We start from the raw sequence: 19,557 nt of genomic DNA, 5'->3' as shown, positions 1-19,557 counted from the left end.
GGAGGTACTGGAAGGGGTTAATAGTTGTTCCCCTATGTTCATTTTCGAGAGGGTACTGCACAGTCCCTCTCTCAAAAGTTTCTGGGTGGTGGCAGTGGTTACTACCATAAATATTCGACCGCAAATATTTCCCTATGGGATTTTCCCATTGTTTGAGGCTACCACTTTTTCTGACAGCCTCTAACATACTGCCGGTGTATTTTAATATTAACTTTACTCCGGTAGGTTTTTATTGCCAGAACTTTAATATAACTTCTTTCTCGTGTCTTCCTCTAAACTCCTAACCCAGGTCGCGGATCCTTTGTTCATCCTTTTGGCAGGCTTCTGCCGAGAATCCCTCCTTTCAGTGCCACTGAGTCTGGGGTGGGTCCATTGTGTGGGAGGGTGAGTAGGACCCCTGGACAGGGTTGCCTCAGCAACCCATGTCACACTCTATCATGATAGACTGGAGGGTCTCCCGCCAAGATGACCACTCCACTGTGTGAGTGACAGCTAGGCTGTATGAATGGGGATCTTTTTGCATAAAAGCAGAGTCCTGATGTCTGGAAGAGCAAGAGGTTGCCACTGGAACTAAGAAGCCGAAGAGGAGAGAAGCCAAAGACATCTGCAATGACTGAACCACCAGTGAAGCTCTGCTGCAACGTCTCACCACTTTTCTCCACACGACAAGGGAAGGTCTTCACCTGCAAGAGCCTTCTTCCCTTGAACTGGTGGGGCCAATCAGTTTGCCAATCGCCTTCCCGTACCTGCCTTGGTCGAATCTCCTGTACTCTGTACTCAGAGGCCGGATAGCCAGGCACCAGTCCACCAGGACCGCGTTTTAAAGGAGCATATCTTTTATTCGTCGGGCAGATCTGTGGCTGGTTTCATCCCTGGGTAATGCAGTAACTCGAACCTTCCTCCACAACAAGAGTCTCTCTTCCTCTGCTGGATAACCCACACTGCAGGAGCTACCAGGAACAACCACCACCGCAGGAGCCACTTCTTCATTTTAAGGTACATTGTTCCGCCAGCCCGCCCTTTCTTCACGGTAGCACTGAAATTGTTTTAAATCCTTTGCCTACCTGTTGAGTGGGCCACCCCTCTCTCTTGACATTGTCTTTTCAACGTCTTCATCCACCTTTTCCACTTCGTTAACTAAAGACTTGACTGCAGCTACAAGAACATTTTGCCCCTGGGCCCTTGCCCTGTACCAACTGACTTTGGCACAGGCCTACTGACTCTCGTCACATTTGTTAGATCTGGCTTCTTTATATTGATTCTCATCTAGAACTGTGTGGTGCACCTATTTCTTTTAACTACCCTTTCCTTCCCATGTTTAAACCTTGTGAAACGACATTTTGCTCAGTTTTCTTTTAAGTATTGCTTATACTGATGCACTGTCTTGCTTAAACTGGTCGGCACACTTATGGGAAGTGTTGCTAGGCTGTGTAAGAACCTAATTCTATATAACTTGTGCTTTCCCTCCCTTGTGAGGAATTGTTAGAGGATTCCTTGTGTGTAGTTGTCACTATGCCGTTGTGCTCAGTTTTCTCTCTGGTTCACTTGGTCTACAAGTTAACTTGGGAGTGTGTATATTTTTCCTTTGACTTAATTTAACTTACTTGATTACTGTGATACATGTGTTTTATTAGAATTGTATACAATACATATATATCTACTTTTTAAATACAAAGCTTTGGTCAGTGTTTCCTTGTTCCATAGCCTAGTGGGCCTATTGTGTAAACCCTGAATACTGCTCATCTCCCTCTTGAGATAAGTCTGACTGCTCAGCCACAGCTACCAACTAAATGTTTGTGGTACAGACTGATACCAAAGGGGATTTATTGCTCTCACCTGTAGTCCTAATCGTGTGTAGTGCTCCCTAAGGGAACTGCACAGGATTCTGCCTAACAGCCACACCCACAGAGGCAACTATCACCAGCACTGTCTGCTACAACTGGATGTGGCAAGACCCAACAGAAGTTGAACATGCCACAGACACTGTTTAGAGGATGAAGGGGCTGGTAACAAGGGTGTTGGGGATGTGAGAGGTGGTTGTTAAGGATGTTGGGAATGTTGGAGGTGTGTGGGCATGAGTCTTGAAGGTGTGGGGTGTTGGTCTTCATGGGTGGTTCGTATGTGAGAGGTGGGTGTTCATGGGGAGTGGTGGTGTGGGGTAGATGGGCATGTGTTTGGGGATGTGTGAGAAGAGTAGCAAAGGTGTTGGGATGTGGGAGTTCAGTGAGTGAAATGTGGGAGGTGGCTTGGGTTGAGTGTATCTATGTTGAATTAACAAATTAGTATCCCTGCAAATTAATTCAGTAGCCATTAAGTGTCTTTCATATATGTGCTTTTATAAAGTTATATTACATTGAAATGCAGATTCAGAAGTGTTCAAAACGTAGTTCTAAATGAGCTCATGATGGATAATGCAGCCTTTCCTTGCATCATCACGTCCACTTTGAGGTGGCCTCTGGTAGCCTGCATCATCTGGGTCTGAGTCAGGGTGCACTTTGGAATCCTCTGGAAGCATGGGACATTCATCCTAATTCACATGTTTTGCACTATTGTGCTGATCATGACAATCTCTACCCCTTCACAGGCCTGTGCATGAGTGACCCACTGGTCTGTTGGAGGCACCAGAATCCTCCTTTCAGCAGTGCAAATGTGCACTCTATGCACACTCTTTCCAGTATGTGTGCCTGGTTTTACACCAGCTCTGGTGGTGTTGCACCATTTCTGATGAGTGTCATCAGCTCTGCTCAGCCAGCAGCGGATTGCCAGTGTCATCTGCACTAGATAAGATAATTGTTTAATGAAATAAGTGTGTGTTGTGTTAGTATATACTATTATACTGTACTACATGTCTTTCTTTTTCATCAGGTTCATCATCAGGTGTACATGGAGGCTCAATCACTATGAAATTACGGGGTGTCTGGTCGTACAACAGGAAATAGACAAGGAGTATAGTTAATCATGAAGCATGGCAAATTACTTTGCCACAGTTTTCAGCTCAGTATTCCCACTGCAAGCTGCAACATTGCCATTAATCAATTAGAATTCCAGTTTTTATATGCTTTTCAATGGTACTTCAGTTGTGCACTGTTGGGGTGGCTTGTCATATGCATGCCTCTCTGGTTGGTACAGTGAGGTAATTAATGCCAAGGATAGTGGTACATACTTCAGTTACCCTGCGTACTCTGCTATCATGCCACATATGTCACCAAACTGTCCATGGGAGACGGGGGATAAACACAATGGGATATTCACTCTGGAGTAGCTGAACCCCATGTTGCCTTGCATTCTTTAATTTACATGCATCATGGTCTGACAAGTGTTTAGCAATGCATGGAATGGGTATGACAGAACTCCTGTATCCCCTGCCCCATGGCACAACCCCTTCTCATTCCTTGGTCCACATGTATATTGCATTGCCAGTGTTGCTATTTATCCAATATCCATGTCTGATGTTCCCTGCTAGAACGTCCTGTATCCTGTCAGAGTGCTGTTCCGTACTGGACTAGGGCGTCACCAATGAAACCCGGGAAATAAGCAAAGCAGTGGCTTAGCATCAGATCAGCATCACACGTCATTTGGATTTTCATGGAATGGCACTGCTTCCTGTTGTGGCATCTCTTCTCCTCTGCCTGGGGTGTGAACAAGGCCACATGTTACATGTAAGTGCAGCAATCACATTAGGGAAGTGGGCTGTTGTATAGAAATGTACCATGGTGGAATGCACATGGTTCAGGCTGGTTGAATTTATAATGTGATTCAGCACATATCACATTAGTGCATCAATCATCTGTACATGGACTTCTAAAATGTTTGGCTGGGAAATGCCATGTAGCATTAGAATGGTGTACTGAAATGTTCCTGTTGCTAGAGGGTGCAGGACATCCACCATCTTCAGGGTGGAATACCTGTCCTTATGCTGATCCCACTCTTAAGATATACCTGTATGATGGTGAACAGTTCAGCGATGGTGTCCCAGTTCAGCAATCCTAGTTATCTACTCATCAGTCATTGCTAATGTGGATGGTCTGATATGAGGAATACGTGGTCTCCCATCACATGTCTTATCTGCCATTGCTGAGATTATTTCTTTTGTGGCTGGGAAAACTAGATTGATTTCTACATTTGCATAGCAATTCACTCTGGACAATGTATCTTATATGGTCTTAATATTTTAACGTTTTAACTAATGTCCATGATTATCTAATTTTTTTTTTAAATGTATTTATTTGTAAAATGTATACAATGATAACCAAGCAGTTCAATAATATAAACAATAAATATCAAACAATGAAATAACATGCAGAATACTATATAGATATTAACCAGCAAAGAACTAGTATAAATTCATAAAGTCATCCCAAATCTTTCCATGTAATCTTAATTTCCGTTGTCTCTTGTAAATCGTCCTTTCCACATTTGCAAGACCAGACATCCCCTCAATCCAATCCTCAACAGTAGGTGCAATCCGAGCTTTCCAGCCCCTTAATACCATCTTCTTGCTCAAACCAGCAACACGGAGCAGACTTTTTTTTCCGAAAGACAGAGAGGTCCTCAAGCAACTCACCACCTCCCAAAATCAATGTCTTGAAGTCCAATGCAACATCCAAGTTCAGAACATGCAAACAGATGCAACAAACATTGTGCCAAAATCCCTGTACCCGCACGCAGTCCCATAGTAGATGTTCCAAACTACCCAATCCATTTCCACACCAGCATTCATCCAAAACCACCATTCCTCTCTTAAACAGTTGTTCCGGACTCCAAAACACTCTATTGAGGATCTTTATTTGGCTCGACCGTTCCTCCAAATTAATAGCACAAAGCTTAACATTAGCACACATCTCCAACCACATCTCGGGCATAATCTCACACCCCAATCTCCTTCCCCACTCATCTCTCAATTCAGAATTCTCCTTATATGCAGACACAATACTATTGTATATCCTGCTTGCAATTGAACCACAACCTGGCTCTCTTTCCTTAAGAAAGAGATTCATCATTGCACCCCCTTGCTCTGCCACATCACCTATATATCTTTTCAATTTTCTGAAATCATCAGCTAGGAAATTTTCAATGTTAAATTTCGCACATAACTCTCTTTCTCCAATCCACTCACCATCCACAAAGACATCACCGATCCAGCACACGCCACTCAGAAACCACTCTGGCCAGAATAGAGTCTTACCCCCAACAGAAGTCAACAGATTCAGCCAAATGGATGTATGAGTGGTTTTCAAAGCAACCAATCCTAGTAATTCATGTATATTTCTCCACGTCTCTCTCAGAAAAACTTTCAAAGGCATTTTCCTACACAACTTGTTTGTTGCTGTGAGAATCGCCCTAGGAGGCAGCGGGTCCAGCAAACTTGCCTCAGCAATTACCCATTTATCAGGTGGATCTTTCAAAAAGGGTACAATGAAATGACTGGAAAAAGCTAAATTATATGCTATGAAGTTCGATACTCCTAGTCCCCCCTTTTCCACAGGTAACTGAAGTTTCCATAATTTTAGCCCTGGCAGTTTATCATCCCAAAGAAAGGACTGTAACAAATCATCAATGTTCTTCCAATAGAATTGACCAATCTTCACCAGAAGCATTCCCAGAATGTAATTAACTTTCGGAGCTGCATTCATTTTTAGAGAGTTCACCTTGCCCCAGGGAGACAAATGAAGCAGAGACCACCTCAAAATGCTCATTTTCAAATCACTACACACTTTGTTCATATTTATCCCTGCTATCTCATCCACTAGTGTATTCAGCCATATACCCAGATATTTTAGTTTTCTGTCACACCACTGAAATCCAAGTCCAGTAACCAAATTCTTATCACACTATCCTGATATCAGTAACACCTCAGATTTAGACCAATTAACCTGGTACCCCGCTATAGCATGAAATCTGTCCAATATATTTAACAAGGCCGGTAGGGACACAGCCAAATTCTGCAACAATAGTAGCAGATCGTCCGCATAAAACCATAACTTTTGTTCTGTACCATGAAAGTTCAGGCCCTGTATTCCCACATCACACCTCAAGGCAATTGCTAACGGTTCCATAGCCAAAACAAATATCAGAGGGGACAGAGGACATTCCTGTCTTCTACCCCTCTGTAGTACAAAAGAGCCTGATAATTGTCCATTAGTTCTGACAGTGGCCGTTGGACATGTATATAGCAGGGCAATCCAGGAAATAAATTCCTCTCCCAAGTTCATAGCACGCAATACCGCAAAAAGAGACTTCCAGTCAACACGGTCAAATGCCTTTTCTGCGTCTAAAGAGAAAATGGCCATGTCATCTTCCAAATTTTGAGCATGTGTCATCAACATCAACAAGTCCCTAATATTACTAGATGTTCTACAACCTTGAACAAAACCTGACTGATCAGTGTGCACCAGCTTCACAAGTAAATGTTGTAAACACATGGCTAATACTTTCGCAAATATCTTGTCTGTATTAATTAAGCTGATTGTACGATAGTTTTATGTCAAGCAGCTGTCTTTATCCTTCTTAAGAAAAACCGATATAGTGACGTGATTGGTAGAAGCAGGAAGAAGACCCTCTACTATAGACTCCATATACATATCCCGCAAATGTTCCACCGCTGAATCAGGTAAGATATTTTCAAATTCAGCAGGCACACCGTCGGGACCAGGAGACTTGCCTGAGTTTAGTTTCCCAATAGCAGACCTCATCTTATCCACAGTCACACCTTCACACAACATGGCTCTTTCCAAATCATTAACTCTGGGAATCTCCAAACCATCCAAAAAAGACTCATTCAAACCACTGATATCCAACTCATTTTAATACAGTTTTGTATAATATCCTTAAAAGTCTCATTAATATGTTTTGGGTCAAAAGTCACCTGACCATTCGCCCTTTTAATAGAGGTGACTGCCCCTTCCGACTGCTGTTGTCTTAAACTGTAGGCAAGACAGCGGTCGCATTTCTCACCATACTCAATATAAGAGCATTTTAGCCTGTACAAATCCTTTTCAGATCTTACTCTCAAAATGTCATTCAACTCTCTCTGCAGTTTCCCAAGTGTTCTCCTCTTTTCCAGGTTAGTAGAGTCATTTATCAAATCAATTGAGATCAATTTAATACGTCGGTCCAAATCTAAACTTGGCTTTTCCAAATGTTTCCTCCTGCTACTGGACAACCCCAGGATCAGGCCCGCATTGCACATTTAAACGCCTCCCAGACTGTCCTAACACTAAGCCCACCTGTTCTATTTTCCACCACAAAGTGTTCAGACTCGGACCTGATTTTTTCCACAATCGTCTCATCCTGAAGAATTCTCCAACAAAATGATCTGCAGGTATTACATTTCAGACCCACATTCAAAAACACAGGTGCATGGTCCTGCCAGGTTCGAGGTCACTGAGCCAGCAGTGAGAAACATATCAATACGAGAGTGTGAACCATGAGAACCAGAATAAAAGGTGTATTCTCTCAAATCAGAATTACGTAGTCTCCAACAATACTCCAAGGGAAATTCTGATATAAGTGAGCAAAAGGAACAATACGTTGGGTCCCTCTTCAGATTAGCACATGTTCTGCTACAATCTCTGGTATTATCCATAACCAAATTAAAATCACCCCCCAGAATAATATTCCGGGAACGAAAATCCTGCAACATCTGAGCTACTTTTCCAAAGAACAAACCATCATCCACCGAGGGTGCATAAACATTACATAGAATTGTTTGCACCACCTGAATAGCAACCAAAAGTACAATAACCCTACCCTCATCATCTGAGTGTGATCGTAAGACTTTAATCGGGGCATTTTTTCATACCAAGAAAGCTACCCCTCTACTCTTAGAGGAATAGCATGAGACATAAAAGTCCTCAATCCACCGTTTACGCAATTTATTAACTTATTAACTTCATCTAACAACAAATGAGTCTCTTGAAGGAAATAAACATCACTGTGCATATCATTCAAACAATTGAAAATCGTTTGCCGTTTGACTGGATTGTTAAGACCATTCACATTCCAAGAGGAAACAGACAAAAGGTCCCCCTTCCCAGAAGGCATTGCAAAGACTATAAGAAGACAAAAAAAAAACCTCAAAAATTCTGCATCTAAAAGAATCAAAAACCCACACGTGCCCGCTACAACACAAATATGAATCCAACGTCAACAAGAACTAACAAACCCCAGAACAACAGCCGGTACCCCTCCCAATCACATATTAGAATTCAAACAAGTCATTCCCAACCTCTCAGTTAAGTACTAAATCAAGAATCATAAAAGATCCAGAAACACCACATTTGTGTTGGACCTATGCAGCACTATAAGCCAAGCAGCGAAGTCACTTGGTAACGTAAACAAACTTTTATCATGTCATTATTATCCCTAACCCCATTCAAGAAGCGATGCAAAAAAGTCCAAAAAAACATATTAAACTTCATCCCACCAATATCCATTACAAGCCAGCAACATTTGTTATATCCAAAAAATACCATTAACAGGCCCACAAGACCCATGTTAGAATATACAATAATCTATCAGTACGTCTGCCTTATACTCAGGGAGTTGCAGGATTAAAAAACATGCTACTCCATCCATAGGTGTCATAGGCAGAAAGGGCCTAGTGCACAAACACCTGTAAAAATCCCCTACAAAAGGAGAGATTTGGCATACACATCCAGAAAACAATAAGACAATCATACAAATGAAAAACAGCAAAAGTTGAATAGAGAAAAAACATTTAAAATCATGTGGTTGCTGTTTGCAGCATAAAACAAATAACAGTCATCCCTATGTTGGTAAACAGTTCCAGTCTGCATAAATAACACTCTGCTTGCTAGCAGCTCCATGGTGGGATCCCTCTCCAGCATGTCCTATGTTACAGACTCCCCCTCATTAATGCATTGACAGTAGGCAAGAATCCAAGTCAGGGTCATTCATGCGGGCAACGGCAGCAGAAATGAAAATATATCTTAAAGTAGTTAGATCCGCATGTAAATAGGATTGTAAACCACACTCTGGCCCCAACCCTCGCCGGCAATTCCCACCCTCTGCCCCACCCCCAGGCCCCTTCCCCTGCTGTTGCAGAGCAGAGCCCGGGATGATCAGAGCAGGGGCGTGGCCCACCAGCGGTCCCCGAAAGGGCCCAATGCCTGGCCAGCGAAGGAGCAGTCTCACCGAGGAGGCCTCAAGAGGGCGGAAGTAATACGGGAGGAGGCATAGCTGGCCAGAACCCGTTGCCCCTCCCAGACTCACTACAATTCATCACTGCGCCATCCAGGAGGCCATTCCTCCCCTCCGCAGCTCCAGACCGCTTCCATTGATGTGGATAAGGACACGTGACACGGCACACAATACGGCCATCTAACGCAGGTGAGGTCCTTTACTCCTGTGTATTCGCCTCACCATGTATTCCTCAAGGATAAAGCAGCATTCCAATTTCAGAATCAAAACAAAAACAAAAACGTTCAACTGTAACTTGCTTCCAGCGCCATTTTCGTAGTAACAATCCAATGTAATAATGTCAAAAAATAGGTGATTCATGTGTACATATACATCCTTTTATATTTTGATGTTAATCTGCAATTGTAGTACGTGTATCCATGTACGACTAACCAATAGGAAACATAGAACATTATCAGGGTAATTCATAGAAATTCGCTCAATAGTGGCGCACGCGGCTGGCGCAGTGTTCCTGTGCGAATGTCTGCGCCAGCCTCGTGCGCTAAAATCCATTTCCGCGCACAGCGTATTCATGGATTTTAGCCTCCAAAAGCAGCCGTGGCGCAGAGTGGCGCAGCGACCCTGCAGCAGCGCGATTTACTCCTCCAAGAACGCCCTCACGCAAGGAAAAGCCATCAAAATCCCCAATCCAGCGCAACGGGCTGCGCCAACCCTGTACCAGTTTACCGGACTGCCAAACAGCAAACGCCAAGCGGGGAACGTGTATTACGGGTTTCACGGTAACTTCCACACACGAAAGGACCTGTGCGAGTGGGGTACGTGTATACCTGTTGTTCGCGTGAATTTTTACATGCGATTGGCCTGTGTACCTGTGTTCCAGGGGTGCGCTGGAAGTTTCACACGCGATCGGGCCTGGGGGAGTGGGGTACGTGTAGTTCAGGGGAGCACGGCAAGTTTCACACGCAATTGGCCAGGGTACATGTATTCCAGGGGTGCGCGGGAAGTTTCACACGCGATTGGCCTGGGTATGTCTATTTCAGGGGCTCGCGGGTAGTTTCCCACGCGATTGGGCCTGGGGGAGCGGGGTACATGTATTTCAGGGGTGCGTGGGTAGTTTTGCACGCGATTGGCCTGGGTACGTGTATTTCAGGGGTGCGAGGGAAGTTTCACACGCGATTGCCCTGGGTACGTGTATTACACAGGTGCGCGGAAAGTTTCACACGCGATTGCCCTGGGCACGTGTATTTCAGGGGTGTGCGGGAAGTTTCACATGCGATTGGCCTGGGTACGTGTATTTCAGGGATGCGCGGGAAGTTTTACACGTGAATTGGCAGTGTGGGTCCTCCCAGGTGTCCCCCAGGTGTCCCCTCTACCCCCTCCACGGCCCCTGCAGGCAGCCCACACCACAGGGGACTACCCTGCACCCCTGGTCATGTCCCGCAGGCAGCCCATCCACCATGGGCATGCCCCTCAGCCAAGCCACATGTCACGTTGCAATATGATCACCAACTCATGTCTCCCAGCACCCCCACCCCCCATCAGTCAGGGGCACCTGCCAGCAGGCCCCCACTCATGTCCCACTCATGTCCCCCGGCACCCCCACCCCCCAGCAGTCAGGGGCACCTGCCAGCAGGCCCCCACTCATGTCCCACTCATGTCCCCCAGCACCACCACCCCCCAGCAGTCAAGGGCACCTGCCAGCAGGTCCCCACTCATGTCCCCCAGCACCCCCACCCCCCAGCAGTCAGGGGCACCTGCCAGCAGGTCCTCACTCATGTCCCCCAGCACCCACATCCGCAGCAGTCAGGGGCACCTGCCAGCAGGCCCCCACCCATGTCCCACTCATGTCCCCCCCAACATGTCAACATGACCCACAATCATGGCCCTTGTGTCCACCAAAATCCCACGGCACGCCAGCCCTGCCCAAATAACCAACCAAGCATAACATACACCCCACATTGAAATGCCCATTAAATGAAACAACCCAAATGGCATGTATGTACATCAGCACATGTCCGTCACACACACACAATGGGTGCCAGTGAATGTGAACACCCACATCTTGACATGCATGAAACCAATGAGAGAATACCACACATTGAAGTACGGGAACAAATGTATTGAACAAAAAATGTGGTGAAAGAAAATCAAATACCAAACAATGGACATAAGGTAAACAATGCAGAATGTCACATAATGATAAAAAAAGGAAATCAGAATCCAAAATATATGAAATCAAAAATGTCTCCAAAGTCTCTTTTCAACAAAGGAAATCCAAACCGAAATGAAAAAGTAAAATCCATTGCTCCATGGAAAAATCAAAAAAGAAAAAGCCGACAAATGCACACTCCAACTATTTACAAGGATGAAATCCTGGGTCCATGAGCCCAACTGTCCAAAGGAAACCTACAAAAAAGCCTACAGTATAAACAACTATATACAAAAATGTGGGGCATAGTCCATGCGCGCCAAAGGGAAGAAAAAAAGAAAGAAACTTAACACTAATGAACTATATACAATGCCGGCGGGCAAGTCCAACGGCTCACTGGTTGATGTCATGGGACAGGGCATCATCGAACTCCTGTGCAATGGCTTGGAGGCGGGCATGTTCACTGGCCCGAGGTCTCGCAGGGATAACTCGGTGTCCAGCTCCAACTCCCTGCGAATACCCTCGAGGCACTCAGCCCGCCTCAGCGCCCTGTGCATGGACTTCTCCGCCCTGACCATTGTGAGCCGTTCCTCCTCTGCCCGCTGCCGCTCCGCACCTATCTGCTGGCCCAACCGCTGCCACATGGAATACACTCCCATTCCAGGGTTCTCCTGCCCTCCGGCCGATGCCTGCCCCTCTGATGTAGATGGCCCCGAGCCATGATGACTCCCACGTCGAGCCTGCCGCTGCCAGCACGACGGCATCCAGGCTGATGGAATCCACTGATACTGTCGTGCACGTGCCCTGCCCGATGATGCAGGCACATCCTCCATCTGCTGGGGTCCAGTTGCTGCTGGACCTCCAACTCCCGACTGTGGCAGGGATGGGAGCCCCACCGAGCTGGCTGCATTGGTCGGGGCAGGTCCACAGGGGGCCCTGGTGGCATCTGGTCTGGAAGAAGGCATGGAGAACGACTGGGGCATAGCCTCCACAGAGGAGGATAGGGTTGCCAGAGTGGCTGACACATGTACGAAACCCCCGACCATGGTCGCTCCCAACTGGGCCACATTGGCACGCTGCTCTTCGTGATGACGTGCGTGCTCCCCCCGGAAAGCACACACGTCATCACGAATGACACCCGTGCGCAACGCGACACCAATCAAGACCTCCTCCATACGGCCAGGGGTCCCCTCGTCCGCAGGTAGAGGAGTGTCAGATGACATGGACATCCCCCCTACCTGCGGACGGGCCTGGGATGGGGCATCCCTGCTGGTGCATGGTGGTGCAGTCACAGTGTCAGGGACAATGACATGCACAGGCCCCTCCACGGCGACCTGTGCTGCCTCCTGCCCCTGCCCCTGGACTGCAGCACTTGCACCAGTGGTACCACCCCCACCAGGCCCCATGTGAAGCTCAGTAGTGGCCTCCTCCTCCTCTGTGGAAAGCACCAACCTGGATGGCTCCACACTGTCTTCCACCGTTGCAAGCCCCTGTGGGGGCTCACCCACCCATTCCGCTGCAGCCGTGGGTGCATCCCCGCTGCTTTGCTCCACAGCACCATACAATGGTCCCCTAGACAGGAAGCAATGGCAGATGAGTGGCACTGTCAAACATCACTTCCATCATGTCCCTCCACAACACATGGGTCAGTGCAGGCAAAACACATTCAGTAACAGGCATCGCGCATGCTATGGACATTAGCATACATGTCCAAGGGACTCTTGAAACATACAATGTTGGTTTGAAACTCACATGCATCATGGGTCATGCCTATCACATGCAGACACTTCACCGTAGTTTCATCCATCTGGCCTCGTACACCCCAGACACAGTGGATACAAGGATGAATAGGCTGCATCAGTGAATCTGAACATTGTCACAGACATCTGTCATGCATCCATGGCATTCACAAGTCACAGACACGCAGGGCAGACACAGAGACATGGACACCATACATGTACATGGCATCAGCACCCATCCCTCACCCCCACCCATGTCCAGGAACAGAGACTGGCATGCTCTCATGTGTCCATTCCGCATAGAGCTCCCCATGTTGCATTTAAACACATGCACCAACCATGTGGTTCACACATTACTGGTCTCATATGCATGAACATGATGTCCCTGCACACACACACATATGTACATGGCCTATGTCACACATACAGGCAAGTATCAGACAACCAGCACACTGCAACATGCCCTGTCTCACACAGCAATGCTTGGCCACTTACCGCTCAACTCCAGACGGGTCTGCCTCTCAAGGATCTGGCCGTGGAGCGCTAGGCGTATGCGCTCCAGGACCCTCAGCTGGATGGTACTCATGCGGCCCCGGCCCCCCTCCACGAGGCGCCGGGCCTTTAAGAGGGTCCTGGACCTCAAGTCCTCCCAGCGCTTCTTGACTTGCTTGATGTTGCGGGTTGCCACCCCCTCCGCGTTGATGACAACCACAAAGCCGTCCCAGATCCTGTCCCATTCTTCCTTGTTGGCGCGTGATGATCCGAAGAGGGCATCATAATGCCCCAGGACAAGTTCCACGAGGACACCAACTTCCTTCTGACGGAAGCTGGTGGTCCTCTGCCCCTCTGGCTGCGGGTCGCCAGTGGTCTCAGATGGTGTTTGCCCTGACATGGCGACCCCCGAGGCAGGCGTGGGTGGGCAACTGGGTCCTGGGGCTGGGCTGTGGAGCGATGGTATACCAGTCGGGAGTCTTCTGTTCCAGAAGGGGTGGACACAGCAACTGGACCCCTGCAGATGGCAGATGTGCAGGCACAAATTGGCAGGGCACGATGGCAGCAGGCAGGCAGGCAGCAGCAGATGGCTCGTGGGAGGGTGGTCGGGCCTCTGGGGGGGCAGTAATTCGGCCTTTTGGGCAGGAGCGTGGTCTTCCGTGTGTTTTCGCGTGGCCAGCATGATACGGAGTGATTTGGCACGTGAAATTCTTGCACGTCAGCGTGTAATTCGAGGAAAGGCCCTTAGCGCATAGGCGCGTCAGCACGCATACGCAATTTCATTGGACCAAAGGCCCTCAGCGCGTAAGCGCATCTGTGACGTATCGCGCACGGGCCTGTACGTGCTTTTGGTGGGGTGCGGTGCATGTGTTTTCCAGGCATTGGGGTTCACACGCTATTACTTCACAGCGGGTGGGTGTTGGTTACGCGTTCTTCTACACGCAAGGCAGACGGTGAGTGGTACCCCGCTCGCCCAGGCCCAATCGCGTGTGAAACTTCACGCGCATCCCTGAAATACACGTACCCAGGCCAATCGCGTGTGAAACTTCACGCGCACCCCTGAAATACACGTACCCAGGCCAATCGCGTGTGAAACTTCACGCGCACCCCTGAAATACACGTACCTAGGCCAATCGCGTGTGAAACTTCACGCGCACCCCTGAAATACACATACCCAGGCCAATCGCGTGTGAAACTTCACACGCACCTCTGAAATACATGTACCCAGGCCTATCACGTGTGAAACTTCACGCGCACCCCTGAAATACACGTACCCAGGCCAATCGCGTGTGAAACTTCACCCGCAACCCTGAAATACACGTACCCAGGCCTATCGCGTGTGAAACTTCACGCTAACCCCTGTAATACACGTACCCCGCTCCCCCAGGGCAAATAGCGTGTGGAACTTCCTGTGCACGCCCGAAATACACGCACACGCTATTTTTAAAACTGCGGGCGTCCGTGTTTGTCACTTACCCCTTTGCACGTCATTTGTCCTAAAGGCCCACAGTATGGGACATTCTACATAGCTGTATATACCTGCTTTTTGTGGGCGCACATTTTGGCGCACATTTTTTTCATGCACAGGGACGCGACCGCCTGCCTTCGTGTGGCAGATGTGCTTAGGCCTGTGCGCGTCTTTGCCCGTGCGCTGTTTTGCCCTATTCGATTCCATGAATACGTGTTGTAGGCGAGCGTGTGGGCGTTCCGCGCACTTGCCTCCTGTACTTCCCCCGTGACGCCCACATTTTCACGAGTTGTTCCCCATTCCGCGTGTCACGCCCTGTGTTCCACCTACTTTTGTTATGTGCACCGCGCTATGTGCGCTTTCGCTGTGGCCTTAGCGCATGTCGTTAGATGACCTGTGCGCCGGCATGTGCCGCGCACTTTTTCAGCGCACTTCCCAGATTTTACTCGCGCACGGACTTCCATGAATAAATGTGCGCTGGTTTCCCTGCGATATTCGCACTTGCACTGGGATTTGTGGGCTTTCACTGCGAATCGCACGTTTTCGCACGCTTGCGCCGATATTTTCAGCGCACATTAATTCCATGAATCGGCCTGTACAAGTCTAAGGAATATTACAGAAGGCCCCAAGCTACAGGAAACCGGACAAAGGAAGCAGTCTCAGGCTGCACGAAGCAGGAAGACCGAGCTAACAGCTAAGGTCAGACATAAACAGGCACATTACAAGCTCCAAACGACAAGGGGCCAGCTACAAGAAATCCAAATAAATCCTCATAAATGCAGACCCAAACTCGATTTTGTGTTCCACAACCGCATGATGTGGCCGAACTATACAATGGGCAGTCACCCATGGTGGGAAGATGAGCCGTTCTCAACTACTCAGACGAGAAGTGAAACAAATCCTGCAACATGAGGCACACTCTCATATGAAAAGGTGGTATACTACCAGATACATTTGGGACACATAGTCAATTCACATCACCTTGGAGAGATGCACAGAGGGCTGAGAACCGAATTGGGCCCTTGGCCTGGGGAGACCAGTTCCAACCAATTAGGAGACAGAAATCCAAGGGTGGACGTCACAGCGCAAGGGCCAATGGTAAGTCTGCGATCCTGCAACAATGTAATAGATAGTTTCATGGGGACAGAGTAGATTAGCCGCCTGACATGAGACAGCTAATTAATTAAGACACCTATAGGTGACCTATAGGTTATCGTACTCCTAGCACCCAACCAGAAAAGGGGACAGGTTTTTGGTTTAGGGCCCAGGTGATGATGCCATTTTAGTATCAAAACTGTGAAGCGTGCCTTGTGAATTTGAGAATTACTGGAAAATCGTGATTGTCCTGCGTGGTCCATGTCAGTTTTTGTAATAAACAACAGTTCTAACTTGCCATTGGCTAAGTCCATTTATTCTGGGGAAAGGGTCTTTGGGCCCTTGGGAGTTGGACGGGTAAACTCCTAGCCATCCCCAGACCTCTGGCATAGCGTGTTTCCTCACCAACAAGTTGGTAGCAGAGGACGGTCAGGCTACGCCCATTCAGCACAAAGCCGCCTCTCCAGCCTCAGTGCCTGGAGGCTGCGGGACACCTCACGGGTTTCGAGAAGACAGGGAAAGCGTGCCCTGTGCAAAGGCCATCAGGAGCCAGCTTGGAAATATCATGCCTTGCTGTCCGTGAGGATTGCAGCAGACCAAAAGGGTGGAGTGGCAGCTTTCGGAGACCCGGCAGCCAAATAGCCTCAGCAGATCAAGGTGTGTAAGTATTGGCCCAGCCACATGGCAACTAAGGGGAGAGGGAAAGTAACAGGGGTTGCAAGGGTAGTATCAAGGATTATTGAGTATCGTGGAGTGTTGTCAAATATTGTCTAGTATTGTCAAACTTAGTAGGGAAAGGAGCAGACGTAGATGTCATTGTTGTGGTTGGGGCAAGTTCAGTCTTGAAGTAAAAGGTTCTGGTGAACAACCTAGACTATTGACTTAAGGGCAAAGATGACAAAAGTGGTGTGAATATTGGATTTCCTGTGGGTTGGCCATTTTAGTTCCGGTCATAGATGATGGTATCTCCATAAGGTTTACCAAAAGGAGCTGGCATAGATTACGGAAGGTGATTCATCTGGTTAAGTCTCGCAGAGACGTTTTATCTACAAGGCGGCGCTGTAGGTACAGATTGAACACAAGGAATATTGGTATCCCCTGTTAAGAGGTAGGAAGACAGCTGTGGGTTGATGTGGGGTTTTCTATATAAAGTGAGACATTAGCATTGTGTGCTCTGTAAGTGATCTTTAGCACTACCTTGTTCAGAGAGTTTGTGATGTCACCCATTAGATTTCTGCATAGGACTTGGAAAGCACAAGGTGTTGTGTACACTGTGTTCAGAGACCTGAGATTGACAGAGGAGGTTGTCCAGTGGCGGTGCGTGGAAGGTGCATGTGCAAGATTGGTGGGTGTGCCTGAGGAGGTGGAGAATTTTGAGAGGGCTGTGCATGGGACACACCTGACAGGTTGCTTGCAGAGGCTCGAAGAACGCTCAAATAATTGCCATTGTATTGTGTTTTTTTTCCCTAACAGTGGAGTGTCAAAAACCTTGATTTGAGGTCAAGTAAGAATAAATGCAATGTATCAAGGGAAGCGCAGGGGTGACATGCCCCTACAGCACTTATCTAAGACCCTTCAGCTCTATATGGACAAGATTTGTAAATATAGCGTGAAATTGACAAAGGGTACCAAGAGTAAATTGAGTAAGCCATGGCCACAATGCAGAGGTTTCTCCAAAGATGTGCAGCAACCACTATTAACACACGTATATGTCACTTTTAAGGGGAAGAAGTTAGCCAATCAAATGGTGATATTTGAACTCTGGAGAATGTTCCCGGAGTTTCAAGGGGGAGGTGGTTAAGCATCAATGGATACTAAGTCAACAAAAGACACTATGGCCAGCGTCCCTACCCTCCGCTCCCCCACCCTCTCCTGCAAGCGAGAAAGCAGGGACACAGCCAACAAGCAATGGCTTTACCCACTATGTGAGCTAAAGGCAGCAGAAGGGTATTCAAATCCACTATTTCAAACTCCACCATATGCCACGGACGACGGGCTGAGAGGAGTTGGGCAGACGGATAGTAGAAAGGTAGCGTGTGGCGAAGAGCAGGCAAGCACAAAGGGTAGTCTAGGGGGCATAGCTTTGAAAAAACTGGGTAGGGGGCGGATCCTCCTGAAATTGGAAGGAAAGTAAATGGGAGAAGGAGCAGGGGCGACAAAAGAGATTGAGGGCCTTAAGGTGTGCAGCAAGGAAAGAGACTGGGCAGAGATATTGGAAGAAGTGGATAGACAGGAGGAAGAAGCAGAGGAATGATGCGAAAGAGCATGTAGAGACAAGCAAAGAAGAAGGGGAACTAGAGCGGGAGCAGCGAGGAAAGAGGAGGACGGAGCTCGTAGAGATAGAGTGACAAAGGGAAGAAGATGAGAAGGAAAAGCAAGTTTAGTAAAAAGGGAGCAGAGAAAGTGGGAAATAGAGGTAATAGCAGGAGAGTGCATACGCAAGGAAGAGGAGTAGCGTGCAATCAGATACATAAAGGCACGGTGGACTGTGAGCCCCGGAGATGACAGAATGGGAGGGAATAAATGAACAGTGCCAGACAGCACAACTACACAGGATAGGACTACCGCCGTTTCAGAAAGAGCAGGCATGGGGTCCTGCGGGGGAGGAGGCAGGCAAGATTTGATTGTCATCGACTTCACAGTGAAGCTCAACACAGACATGACCACTAGGAGACTGAGCTTCATGGATGATATTTGCAGTAATATGGACACTGACTCAGACAATGATGCAAGGGGTAGCAGCACACACTTTTATTGGGCAGACTGGTTGACGTCATACATCTTCCAAGGCAACTAGCAGTAGTAAAATGCCAAGCACACACAAGAGGGAAGGACCCTGTCTCAAGGGCAAATGAAGCAGCAGACGTGGAAGCAAAATGCACCGCATATTTTGGGTACCTTCTAGAAATGTAGGCTTCATCACATGCATGTGATTATGCAAGGACAATGATACTATATTGCCAATGACACAAATTATACAGCTGCAGGGAGCTGCAACCAGGGAGGAAAAATACCTGTGGCTTATGAGCAGAAGTACAGTACCTCTGACAGATGCCCTATGGTGGCTAAATAACACAGGGAAGGTGGTTATGCCACTTGCATTATTGCACACAGCACTGACACAGCTACACTATCCAACACATACAGGAAAGGCAGTGCTTGCCGCCTATATTGGAGAAACATGGTTATATCCTAACTTGGTGGAACATGTGGCCGAAATCATGAGTAATTGACTGACTTGCAAACAGTTAACTGCAGGACATTCATTGACAGTTGTGAGAGGAGCCATACATCAACCAGTTTGGTGCATTTCCACATCGACTATGTCGACCTGAGCCAAGTTTATCATGGATACTGCTACATGATAGTGGTTGTATGCCGATTTTCCCGGTGGATTGAGGCTGGTCCCTGTTCTTATCCTGAAGCCCTCAAAGCAGCAACATTTCTGGTCC

Source organism: Ambystoma mexicanum, chromosome 5p (genome assembly GCF_040938575.1).
Source record: "Ambystoma mexicanum isolate Mex_15411 chromosome 5p, UKY_AmexF1_1, whole genome shotgun sequence".
In the NCBI taxonomy this organism is placed as follows: Eukaryota; Metazoa; Chordata; class Amphibia; order Caudata; family Ambystomatidae; genus Ambystoma; species Ambystoma mexicanum.
Note: the sequence above shows the minus strand (reverse complement) of the source record.